This window comes from Dromiciops gliroides, chromosome 6 (assembly GCF_019393635.1).
Source record: "Dromiciops gliroides isolate mDroGli1 chromosome 6, mDroGli1.pri, whole genome shotgun sequence".
Classification (NCBI taxonomy): domain Eukaryota; kingdom Metazoa; phylum Chordata; class Mammalia; order Microbiotheria; family Microbiotheriidae; genus Dromiciops; species Dromiciops gliroides.
The window spans coordinates 257,064,867-257,078,783 of NC_057866.1; the positions used below are offsets into that span (position 1 = coordinate 257,064,867).

Consider the following 13,917-nt stretch of genomic DNA (forward strand, 5'->3'; position numbering starts at 1 on the left):
CCGGACTTTCCTTTCTTAGCCTCATCTTTCTCATCTGTAAAATGGGGAAAATGATAACACCTCTCTCATAGGATTGTTGTGAGGTTTAAATGAAACAGGATATGAAAATAGTTTGCAGAATTCACTCCCATTGTGCTTCTATAGTTTTCTTCAGTAAGAGAGCTTGAATTTAATAGAAGTTGATAGACCATTCCAACTAGAAAACAGGATAATAAAATGTGATCCAGAATTTTTTCCTAATAGCCACCTCTGAAGAATGTCAGATTGTAGCCCATAGAAAGAGACCTTAAAACCTCTCAGGACAAACCTTAAATCACTACCACTTCTCTTCATATTCCAGAAAAACTGCCCTACTGGCTTGTTCCTGAATTCTGCATCCTATCTCCCACTTCCATCTCTTCCAATATGTGTTGTTTCCTTATTTCTACCTCTTAAAAATCTTTAGTTCCTTTCAAGGTTTACCAAAGCTGCCACCTCTTACAAGAAGCACTTCCTAAATTGCATCACAATGTCCTTTGGAACAGAGGCATTAGGGATGAAGGGGGAACCCAAGGAGACAAGCATTCAAATTTATGTGTAATATTAAGGCCTGACTTATATGTTTCTCTGAGGAGTTAAAGATGGAGATGTGGGCAGTATCTCTGACATGGAGAAAACATCTCAGATACTGCCAGATTGTCAGCACTAATGGGGACTATTTGCTTACATTTAGAATTGATTTCAGGTTTCACATCTTCTATAGATTTGTCACTAAGTCTGAACATATCCTGACAAAACTTCCTCTGTTTGACTGCTTGATCAGTTCTGAGAGGTCCTCGGTGGCCAACCAAATAAGAGAAAAGATCAGAAACAGGAGAAAACAAACCACTTTGCCTCATTGGGTAAACTACAGTCAACCACTACCTGTCGCTTTAGTCGGCTCCCTTACTTACACTGTTTGAAAAACAACTAGCTCACATTGTGCGTTAGGATTGACTTAGCTCTTCTCAGCAATACAACAATCCAGGACAATGCCAAAAGATTTATGACAGAAAATACTCTCCACATCCGGAGAAAGAACTATGGAATCTGAATGCAGATCAAAGCATACCATTTCCACTTTTTTAAAGTGTTTACCCCCGACTTTTGTTCCATTTCTTCTTTCACAATATGACTAATATGGGAAAATGTTTTACATGATTACATATACATAATCTAGTTATCCCTTCCACATCGCAACTTTCCCCATTCTGGTTTTGATGTATCATTGGTTGGTATTAGAAATTGAATGGGAATTTGGGGGGAGTTTTGTGGAAGCCACAGATGACGTGCAAAGACTATAAAACATAGAAAAAGTTTAGAAACTCCAAAATGCATAAAGTATATGTGTAGTATTATAGAATACCAACTCAGATTTTACAATAAGGTATCATAAACACCCCCATAAAATAGAGAAAAAATTCAGACTTCTTCAATGGTATGAGGGGAAGGCCAAAAACATGTAAGCAGATTTTCAGATCAAAGAGGCACCACACCCCTAACCTCTTTGATGTGGAAGGGATCAAATTTACATCAAATTGCTTCCTATCTTGGGGAGAGGGGAGAGGAGGAAGGCAGAAAATTTGGAATTCAAAATTCTATTTAAAAAAGAACGTTAAAAATGTTCTTTACATATAATTGGAAAGCTAAAATACTATTTAAAACAAAGAAATACAACTAGCTTGGAGACAGAAATGTATAAAGGGGAATAAACATTACTTAGCAGTTGGCTAAGGCCTTTACAAATATAATCTCATTTGATCCTTGGGGATGGGGGGGGGTGCTATTATTATATCCATTTTACATTTGAGGCAAAAAGATTAAGTGACTTGCCTAAGGTCATGCATCAAGTAAGTATCTACAATTGGATTTTAATCCAAGCCTCCTTTTTCCACCTAGCCACCTAGGAGAGAAGAATACAGAATGTATTCTATTTTCCTTCTCTCTATATCCCCCAAGGCACATAACATAGGAAGGTTATAGAATAGTAGACAATGAGAGGGAACTAGACCAGACCAGTGTTTTATGAGTCTAGCTAGGGACGAATGGCTTCCAGGTTCAGCAAGACCATGCCCGGTAGGGAAAGAAAAAAGAAAATACTTCCAACACTAGGGCATTTGATTTTCATCTAGTTAATGTTGTTGTGAGTCAGCCTAGTGTCAAAAGGAGAGAACTCGAGCATACACACACACACACACACACACACACACACACACACACACACACACACACACGCGCGCGCGCGCGCGCACACTCACACAGACATGACCAGGATATTAGAAAATTCAGCCATGTCAAAATTACTGCTTAGCCAAAGACACATCCCTGAACTACATGATTGCAAACATCATATTGGCTGGCTTGAGAACACAGAAGATAGAACACTGGATTTGTAGTAAGGAAAAACTAAGTTCGAATCCAGCCTCAGACTTTAACTCTGTGACCCTGGACAAGCTTTTGACCTCAATTTCTTCATCTGTAAAATGTGGATAATCACAATAATACCTAACTCACTCACAGACTAGGCAGCTAGGTGGTGAAGGAGATCAAGTGCTGGGCATAGAGTTGGAAAGACCAGAGTGCAAATCCAGCCTCAGACACTTACTAGCTGTGTGGCTCTGGGCAAATCACTTAATCTTGTTTGCCTTGTTTGTTGAGCTGGTGAGGAAATGGTGAACCACTCGAGTATCTTTGCCAAGAAAACCCCAAATGGGGTCATGAAGAGTCAGACGCATATGACTGAACAACAATAACAACACTAAGGGAGTTGTGTCAGTCTAATGATAACATATGCAAAGTGCTTTAGAGTACTATTTCACTTTTTTTCTTTCTTTTTTTTTTCCAGCAGGGCAATGAGGGTTAAGTGACTTGCCCAGGGTCACACAGCTAGTAAGTGTCAAGTGTGTGAAGCCATAGAGTACTATTTCAATTCATTCCCCTCCCTCCCTCCCTCCCTGTTTTCCTTTCCTTCCTTCCCCACTTCAACCCTTCTTCATCTTTTTAGGAAAAAAAAAGGTTCCATGAAACAAATACCATCTCAATCTACTTCTGGTCGTTAGTCCAGGCTTATGACTAAGGAGTTCTTCAGAATTTTAGTAGAAAGTTTGTCTAGGAATTTGGACGGTAGATCTACAGGAACCAGAATTCCTTCCATTTTAACATCTCACAGGTCGAGCATTGTCCTCACTTCCTCTTCATAAAAATCAAGAAAACAGTGAATCTATGGCAATACCCTTTTTTCCATGTTATGCAATTTCCACATCATTCTGTGATCGACTTACTCAGTTGGCTAACCAATGAAGATCGCAAAGTGTCTAGTGAACTGAGAACTAAATCCTATTATGCAGCCCCTGTTGTCCATATTTGTTACTTTAAGTTAGAATGACCGGTTTCTTAATTGGGTGCTGGAGGGGGTGGGGGATGGGGAGAGTACAAAGAGACACAGAGAGTACTCAAGAGAGAAAGAGATATAAGCAGGTCAGGGTGGAATCATGGGAAGCTGTAGGATGACTCTGCCACATTAACTATCACATCTCTTGTCTGTGTCCTCCAGGACTAATGTAGTAAATCCATTAACCACTGAAGCTCATGATTCATAAAGGAAGTTCATCCTGATAATTCTATTTCTTACATTTAAACTGCCATCTTAATGGTGGTCAAAGCCATAACTAGGGTGAGACAATCAGGTCTTTGCCCCAGGTTATCTGACATTAGGGTGTATTTCCCTATACTTTCCCCAAGGCTGTCTTATGACCCCTAGCTCCCAGGGTCCTTGTAAGGATCAAATGAGATGATTGAAAACCCTTAAAGGCACAGTGCCTGGCACATAGTAAGCACTATGTAAATGTTAGTTGTTGTTGCTGTTACCTTGAGATCTTCAGGTAGCCTCAAGCTGCTACAACACCCTCTTTGCTTCATTCTGCAACCTTGCCCCCACATACCCTTTTTCTGTTGACTCAATACTTCCCATCTCTCCCAAGAGGGTATTGTTGTCCTGGAGTTTCCTATGCCATGTGGCCTTATAGGCTGAGGTTAATGGTCTCTCCTGAAAGATACCTAGCTTTCTCCTGGTACTAGAATTGCTAGTATAATATCTACTTCCCCCTAAGTGAGCTGGGGGAGGGGCTGCTCTCTGCAGCATGCGACGTATGCGGAAGATGTGACTCCTGAAACGCTGAGAGAATGCTGTATGTGTGTGTGTGTGTGTGTGTGTGTGTGTGAGAGAGAGAGAGAGAGAGACAGAGAGACAGAGAGAGACAGAGACAGAGACAGACAGAGAGACACAGAGAGAGACACACACAGAGACTGAGAGATAGAGAGACAGAGAGAGACACACACAGAGACTGAGAGACAGAGAGACAGAGAGAGAGACACACAGAGACTAAGAGACACAGAGACACAGAGAGAGACAGAGAGAGACAGATAGAGAGGCTGGTCATGTATGGGGACAGTATTCCTTAACTTTCGACTCTAGACTGCAAAGTGTGGACCTCCTCTCTGTGTGAAATACTTCACCTTCCTCATATCTCCTTTGATATTCTCTCATAAAGATTCTGCAGTCAAATATGAATGAACCCTTTAGTCAGGTCTACTTTGTCCCTTTCAGCATTCTCTCAGCCAATGAGGAGTCACAGCTCCCTGCAAATTCACAGCATGGAGTAGAGGTTGTCCCTCCCCTACTTCATGGGTACAACACTAGTTATGAGACTTGATATGTTGACAAAGACTTATTTTACTTTACTTTCTCCATAAAAGCCCAACGAGGTTGATCTGACCCGCTTCTTACTCTGATACACTTGGTTTATTTACTTATGCATTATCTTTGCATTGTCCTAGGCTTGGCAATCCCAGAAGAAAAACTCTTTGATGCCACTTGCATATAGAAAGATGTGACTTCTGATTGACGGAGTAATTGAAGGAGAAGCAGACTTCAAGAAAGGGAGAGAAGCAGAGAGAAGGCTCTGCCTTATCACACACTGCCACACCAGAAGCCAGCCCCAGGCATTTTGGAAAGCTCCCTTGACCAGGTCCCTTGAACCTCAACACTTGTACCCCCAGAGAAGGCTAAGAGCACACTGCTTAGCTAAAACTGTTCTCTCCTTCATTGAGCTAAGATTTCATCTTGCTTTCAACTCACAAATAGATGCATATGTATTTATAAATACATGCACTCACTCATATTGCCTATATATTACATGTACAAAATAGAAATACTTAGTCTATGTATATATGGTGCAAAACCCCTTTTTCTATCACCAAAAGATTTAAAATAATGTTTTTAGTAAGAGCAATTTGATTGAATATAGTTTTGGGGGCTTTAAAAAAGTTTTTAAAGGTTCAAGAATTCAAGTCAACTATCAAGGTTGATTATAGTTTTTAAAAAATATTTGAAGAAAATTTGATTTATTCTTCAGTTATGTCTGACTGTTTGAGACCCCATTTGGGGTTTTCTTGGCAAAGATACTGGAGTGTTTTGCCATTTCCTTCTCCAGCTTATCTTTCAGACAAGGCTAAGTGACTTGTCCAGGGTCACACAGTGTCTGAGGCTGGATTTTGAACTCAGGTCTTCCTGACTCTGGTTGAGGTGCTCTATCCGCTGCACCACCCAGCTGCCCTTGATTAATCTGATTAATACAATGACTTAAAGGTCTTGTTCTAAGTTCTGTATTTTTGATCATTGGTTTTAAGCTGTCATAGATGGAAAAAGATACAACACAAAAATACCAATTGAAATGGAAAGAATATATGAGTAGGGGTAAGGGGAAAGGAATATACATTTTCTGAGTGCCAGATAAAACCTCCCTTCCCTGAGAGGTCTTCACATTAGATTATAACCTCCTTGAAGACAGACCTTTTGCCTTTGAATCACCAGGGTACACAATGTGTAACTGCTGAGGAAGGTGTTAAATGTCCCTTGATGATAAGAAGCTGACCCTTGGTTGGAATTCTCTAAATAGCTATTTGAATTCTTTCTTCCCAAAGGAGTGATTTTTATTTTAGATAGCCTGAGTGGGTTCTCTTCCTACTTTTTACACATTTGGAGAACAAATGCCTAACTCGGCCAGGAGTCAATTTCATTTCTTTATTTTCTTTGGTCTAATTATTGGCTAGAAAAGTAGTAGCCTAACCCTTTTCCTTCTTCTAGACAGTAATGAGCCTAAATTGTTGAAAATATGGATGCTTACTCTAGTCTTAAAAACTTCAGGGAAGTAGATTCTCTATAACCTTTGTAACTTGCTCTAATGATTTATTGCCCATAAAGTTATAAAATTCTTACATAGAAACCAATCAAGGATGTTGAACCTATGTATCTATCAAAGGATCCCTGAAATTAAGTATAAGCCAAAAAGAGAGGCATGATTTTTAGCTCCTTATCATTAATGGAAGAAAGATGTGTTGACATGACACGGTATGTAAACAGAAACCGTTTGCCATGAACAGATGTAGAAAGCTGACTTAGGAGAAATGACCCCAATGAATTCTGTTTCAGTCCATGAAGAGTGGAGATAACTTGTTGGCTATAAAATTAAAAATAAAGATTTCCCCCATGAACATTTTAAAAATTTCAGCTCTTAGTAGAAGTTTATGGCAAAAGAAGACACTAGATAGAAATATAAACAAATGTTCTCATAGCTATGAAATATATTTCAAAAGATACAGATTTTATTTGGAAATAGGCCTTAAGGTAAGTTAATTAATTATCAGAGCCAAATGAAAACCCATTTATCTTGGTCTTTATTGTGGGGCAATTCATGTGTGACTAATGCTATCTCTCAGAGATGTTATTCCTTCCTTTACCCTTTTAAAAAAAATCAAGCCTTAAAGAATCGGGACTAGGAAATAAATGTCCTACAGAGAGGAATATAACATTTATATATGTGTGTATACATATGTGTGTATATATATATATATATATACATATATATACATATGTATTTAAAGGCTCTCTGCTGAGAATTAATATTCTGCAAATTATGAATAGATACCACTACACTTTGTGCAAATTATCCAAAATAATAATATATTTGTGGAAGGAATGTTCAATCCACATGCAAGGATTTTATATCTTTAAAGTCTAAAAAGTTATATTCTTTTATTAAATTTTTTTTTGTAGGGCAGTGAGGGTTAAGTGACTTGCCCAGGGTCACACAGCTAGTAAGTATCAAGTGTCTGAGGCCAAATTTGAACTAAGGTCCTCCTGAATCCAGGGCTGGTGCTTTATCCACTGCACCAACGAGCTGCCCCCTCTTTAATTAAATTTAAAAATTTAATCCAACTCTAGTTAAATTAAATAAATAATAATTATTACATGCAAAACAGGTGAGGCCATTTGTCATAGAAAAGCAGACCTCGGTCAGAAAGTTCTGCCTCTTGATTGACTTGGGGAAATCGTGTATTCCTTATGAGGAGTTCTAGCTTTTTCCTGAAGACACATCATGTTGACAACATCTATGAATGATGCATTATGGCCATAAATCATGAAATGCCACAGCCTCTGAAAAAATGAAATTATGGGTAATCTAAAGGATAATGCAGGGAGGTATGGCAAGAGTAGCAAAGTAGTTAGCAAAGAGACAGCATGTCTGAAAACCAAGGGTAACTGAGATGGCCCATCTGCTCCCCCCGCTTCCATGCAATATGAACAGAACTAGGAGACCCCCAGTAGCTGGAGTGGACCTTCTGTAGAGGATTTACAAGAAGACACAGACAAGAGCCTCACAGAATAAGAAGGCCCATGAGGGCTGACATCTGAACCATGGGAGGGAATGACCATATCAATAGATTGTGGAAATATTAAAGTAAGGACAGATTAAGTCATCCAACATGCCAACTCAAATTTACTCATTAGGAATTGGTTCAGGAGAGCAAAACACCAACTCTAAGGCTCTTCTCCAATATTGCTGAACCTGCTAGAGGAGGTCTATGATCATTCAAGAGTTCAGTATAATGATCTACACTGGAAAAAACTGTTCAAGAAATCTCCATGCCCCCTTTTTCAGGCTGGGATCAGGTATAGCAGTTGCAACTCTCTGTTGAGCCCCATAGTAAAAAATGTCTCCATCAAAGATTCTTCCTGAGTCCTTTATACAGACCTTTGGAGTCTATTGAAACCTATGGACCCCTTCTCAGAGTAATGTTTTTAAATGCAGAAAATAAAACCCAAAGGACCACAAAGAAAACCAATTATACTGAAATCGAGGTATCAAAAATATTTTTAAAAACAATTTAACAGATCCTAGGTTAAGAACACCTGGTATATAAAATCAGATCACTTCATTTCAGTAATAAATTTTACTTCATTTATTTTTTACATTTAGCTGTTAAAAATATCTTTGAAAATCTCATGCAATTTGCCAGAGAATATGTAGTGGACATAATAACCTACTGTCCTGAATGAATTATAGATTCATCTTTTCCTCACAGAAAACACAGGGAAGATGACAGAAGGCAATAATTTGGTACCAGTTAAAAAACAGAGGTTGATCAGTGGAACAGATTAGGTACACAGTGTACAAAACCAAAAATTAGTAGCCTAATGTTCAATAAACCCAAGGATAATGACAGCTAGCATATTTATAGAACTTTAAGATTTGTGAAGCACTTTACAAATATTAGCTCATTTAATTCTCACAACCCTTTGAGGCAGGTGCTATTATTATCTTCAATTTAAAAATTAAATTGAGGCTGGCAAGTTACATAACTTGACCCCATTTGCACAGACAATTGTTTTAGGCTGGATTTGAACTCAGGTCTTCTGGACTCTGAATCAAGCACTCTAGCTACAGAGGCACCTAAGAGGAAGGATTCATGATTAAAAAAAATTTCTGGGGAGACTGGAAAGCATGTTACAAATCAAGTTTAAACCAACACCTCACACCCTGTACCAAGAAAAATTTACAAATACATGTACAACTTAGGTTTTAAAAACTTTATATCATAAACAACTTAGAGAAGCAAGGAAGAAATTACCTTTCAGATCTATGGATAGGAAAATAGTTAAGGACTAAACAAGGAACAGAGAAGATCACAGAAGATAAAACAGATAATTCAAATGACATAAAATTTAAAAGTTTTTGCATAAACAAAACCAAAGCATCTTAGAAGAGAAGAGAAACAGGAAACTGGGGGTGTGGGGGGAAGGCCGGACTGAGAATCTTTTAGCAAGTTTTCTCTGATAAGGGTCTCATTTCTGATATTTATAAGGAAATGATTCAAAGTTGCAAAACTAAGAGCCATTCCCCGGCTAAAAAAATGATAAAAGGAAATCAACAGGCAGTTTTCAAGGAAAGAAATCCAAGCCATCAGCAATCATATAAAAAAATGTTCCAAATCACTAACAGAGAAACACAAGTTAAAACAACTCAGTTTACACCTCCTCTCCTCCCCACATCAGATATAGAAAAACAACAACAAAAAGAAAAATAACAAATGCTAAAGGAGGTGTGAAAAAATAGGTATATTAATGCACTGTTAGTAAAGATGTGAATTGACCTTGCCATTCTGAAAGATACTTTTAGAACTATGTTCCAAAAGATACTGAATAGGGGGCAGCTAAGTGGCACGGTGGATAAAGCACCAGCTGGATTCAGGAGGACCCAAGTTCAAATCTAACTCAGATACTTGACACTTACTGGCTGTGTGACCCTGGGCAAGTCACTTAACCCTCACTGTCCTGCAAAAACAAAACAAAACAAAACAAAAAACAAAAAAAGATACTGAACGGTATAGCCTTTGACTGAGAGATGCCACTAAGTTTACACCCCAAAGAAATCAAAGGAAAAGGACACAAAGAACTGGAATCTAAAGGAACTGATTATCAAATGGGGAATGGCCATAAATGGTATATAAATGTAGAATATTTCTGCATTACAAAAAATGATGAAAGGGGAGGTTTCAGAGAAACCCTGAAAGATTTGTATAAATTGATGCATAGTGGAATAGAATCAGAACAATTAAACAACAACCCTGTAAAAGTAAGCAATTTTGGAAGAGTTAAGAATTCAATGATTTGGGCCAGCTAGGTGGCACAGTGGATAAAGCACTGGCCCTAGATTCAGAAGGACCTGAGTTCAAATCCAGCCTCAGACACTTGACAGGAACTAGCTGTGTGACCCTGGGCAAGTCACTTAACCTTCATTGTTCCACCAAAAAAAAAAGCTTAAAAAAAAAAAAGAATGCAATGATCCAGTGTACCAATGACAAAACAGGCTGCTTCCCTCCTGACAGAACAGGGAAAAGATAGAATCAAGATGAAGACTAAGAATACACTACTAAACATGCCCAATGTGGAAATGTGTTTTGCTGGAGTTAAGACTGATTTTTTAAAAAATAATTTTTAATTTTTGGAAAGAGAGGCGAGTGGGAGAGAGAAAATAAATGCTTGTCAATAAAAATTAATAAAACAAAAAAGGAATTCTAACTCAAAATGCATGTTCATGTAAACTCATGTATTAAAACCAAATACTGAATAATAACTTTCATTAAAAATGTTAATGCTGTTAATAATAATCATTTAGTAGTTCTTTTTCTGTGGGCATGGCATAGTCTAACAAGTCTCTGTGACAGAGGGAGGTACGGGCCATCAGAATCCCTTAGTTCATGGTTATAAGGAGATCATGGCACAAAGAGATGTTAACTGTGAAAATCTAGCCCCGGTAAACATTTCCTTTTTACAGCCTGGGTAGAAAGTTAAGTTCTCCGACGAAAGGACTAGCACTTATTGTGAGAGAGCAGAGGGATATCGGGGTCAGGCCTGCTTCCCATTCTTCCACCACCAATTCAGGGTCGGTTTATATCCCTTTCAGTCACTAAGGATTGGGGATGCTTTGGGGGTAGAGGAAGAATCGAACCCATTGGGCACAAGAAAGTCCGAAGGCTTAGAACGGGAGAAGAAAACCATTCTCAAAGCAGTAGCACTTACCGATATCCGATCCCCCTTGAGCTGGAACCTTCCCCAGTGATGTCTGGAGGGAGAGCTAAGTTCTGTCAGAAGCCCAAGTTCAAACCTCTCCCGCTCCAAAAGCGGTGACAAGAGAAATCGAGGAAGCTGAGAAGTTCCCCAACGTTAGCAAGATTCCCCTCGCTCGTTTTCCCTCGCGGCAGCGGAGGCTCAGAGCACGGACAGCTCCAGCAGCCCGAGCAGCGTGTGCTCAGAGCTCCTGACAGTAGTGATTAATTTCATCCCGCCCCTGCGAGAGAGGCCGGCCCCGGCAACTGACCGGCGGCCAGGTGGACAGCACCAGTCACGAGACTTCCCCGGCACTGGCTCCCAGAGCCTTCCGCAACCCGCGGATCGAGTAGGCAAAGTTCCCTCCTCCTCTTCCTCTTCCTCCGGCTCTCCCACTCTTCCTCCCTCTCCCCCCTCCCCACAGCCCCCGCCTCCTTTCTCTCTACCCAGGTAATCCCACAGGCAACTTCTCTGATTGGCTCCAAGATCCCCGGCCCTCATTTGCATTTCAATGGCAACCGGGGCTCCGGAAAGTTTGAAAATGGATTCTAGCTCTGGCCAGTCAGGCTCCACTCTTTCTCTTCTCTCCTCTTAACCCCCCCCTCCTCCTGTCATCCAGTTCCAAAGGATGCCCACCCACCCACTCACTCACACACACGGGGAGAGAGAGAGAGAGAGCGCGAGAGCGCGAGAGAGCACTTCCTCCAAACACCGAGTGTTTTAATGAATTTTTCGACTTTCTCTTTTTTGGGAAAAAAAAATGGATGTGAAACTTTAAGACGTTCCAGCTCAGGTTTCAGCTTCCAAACAGTATGTAATTGATGAAATGAGGCATAAATAACATAAGGTAAAAAGTTCACAGCTTTAAAAAAAGAGGTCACATTACAAGGAAAATAATCATCTTTTCCAGCAAATGCTCTCTTTTGCCCATAAGTCAACCAGGGAGATCTGGGTCGAAGTTGATGAGGTAGGGCCGATTAAAACCTCTTTCTCCCAGTTGTTCTTGGCTGGCATTGTGTCTGACTAGACATGCACATTATTATCCCTTCCTCGCCCCCAGCCACCCCCCACCACCTCCTTGCTGTTCTTTGCTTGCATTGTCTGATTAGACGTGCACATTATTATTACAAATGTTAAGATGATAATCTTCTGATTATCAGCAAAATCTTGGGCTTCGAGCAACACGAAGATGCACAGAAATGCAACCCCCAGCTTCCCTCCAGCCACCTTTTCGACAGGAAAGTGTTACTGGCCCTTCTTTCCATTTTTACCTTTTCCCAAACTCTTTCCAATTAGCATACTTCTGTGGAGTTAAGACTTTTCCTTGGAGATCTAGTTTCTTAATTGCCTTCAGTTGTCATTCCTCCAGAGATTAAATCAACAAAAACAACAACGGTTTGAGACTAGCTTTCCTAGCTCACTCCCCTCTCCTCCCCGAAATGGAATCTCCCAAGCTAAATTTCCAGGTATTTGCAAGAAAAGACTCACATGTATATAAAAATATGCTGCTACTTAGGAATAAGAAGACTCAGTTAATCAGCAGTCAAATACATTCCATCTACTTGGATGTGTCCTTTGTTAAAGACTGCCCCAATGTAGGAGCACAACCGAGGGGAGTAACAACTGATGTGACCTCCCTTATCCAGCCCTGCAGAGAATTCTTTATCCAACAGGGCATTTTTGCCCCTTAGGCAAAACACAGCTGCCTTTTGTTTTAAGAACATGGTCCTGGGTCCTCCAATGACAGGGGGTGTACGCATATGCTTTATCACTAGGAATTTGAGGGTTAAAGTGAAGGATCTACCCTTTGGGAAATCCACCTTTAGATCTGTCTGGCAGTGTTCAGAATTCAAATCCATTAGAGTCTACCACCCACAGCACATAACTTACTTTGCTATACATTTTCACATCGAGAAACTGGAAGTCAGAAAGGAATATTGTGAGCAGAATAGAGCTCAAATCGTCTTCACAGGTTTTCTTTATCTTAATTTCCTGTGTGTTCCAAGGGAATTAGTAAAGCTCAGCTGAAATCCCTTATTTGGATCATTAATTTAGATAAGCGATCAAAAACTTTAGGGTATAAAACTAGTCGCCTATATGATCTATATTTATCCAAGATACCAGTGCAATTCATCATTGTAAGTCAGAGACCTTCAGGTATGCTTAGAAGTCTGAAAGAGCTTTCATTTTACATGTGGGAACTAACGTGCTTAACAGGGCAAAGAAAGTTAAGTGATACACAGACTTAAAGAATAAAAACAGCCATTATCTCTTTTGGTTCTCACAACAATCCTGTCAAGTGGGTTAATCCCATTTTACAGAGAATAAAACCGAGTCCAAGAAAAGTTATATCTTGCCCAGGAGTACAGAAGTCTCATATGAGACTTTCTGTTTTTTGTTTTTTTCTGTGGGGCAATGGGGGTTAAGTGACTTGCCCAGGGTCACACAGCTAGTACATGTCAAGTGTCTGAGGCCGGATTTGAACTCAGGTACTCCTGAATCCAGGGCTGGTGCTTTATCCACCGCACCACCTAGCCGCCCCCTTCATGTGAGACTTTCTAAGGACACATCCACCAGCCTATCCTCCAGGACAAGATTAATGGTATCAAACATCAAACAGAAAATGAAATAAATAGCAGCTGAAATGAGTTGTCATTAGACATAGTGCTTCACTCGACCATCTGTAAAACTTTGTTGTCATTAGATTGTAAACTCCTTGACAGGAAGGACTGTCTTTTACCTCTTTTTATATTCCCAAGAATATGGAACAGAGCATGACATGCAATAGATTTATTGATTGGTTGACAGTTACCCTTTCCTAGGACTTCCGGAATAAAGATCATGAAACATTATGGCAGATAAAAAGGGTTTGCTACATAAATTCCAAGCAACTGCCACTTTGAAAAATTTTCTGTACTTGTATAAACTTTCCAAATCCTGAGTCATAATTG

General features: G+C 39.8%; 1 protein-coding gene across 4 annotated transcripts in view; it reads right to left on the bottom strand.

Annotated features, from left to right (window-relative positions):
- Positions 1 to 13,917, bottom strand: part of SHROOM3 (shroom family member 3) — a 246,013-nt gene that overhangs the window by 92,822 nt on the left and 139,274 nt on the right. Inside the window, exon 1 of one of the 4 annotated variants that reach the window (XM_043971908.1) lies at positions 10,940 to 11,260. The exons of the other annotated variants lie outside the window; for them this stretch is intronic. The gene's annotated coding sequence lies outside the window, so the exon portion shown is untranslated. Of the gene's footprint in view, positions 1 to 10,939; positions 11,261 to 13,917 lie in introns of those variants that run through there. 4 annotated transcript variants of the gene reach the window in all.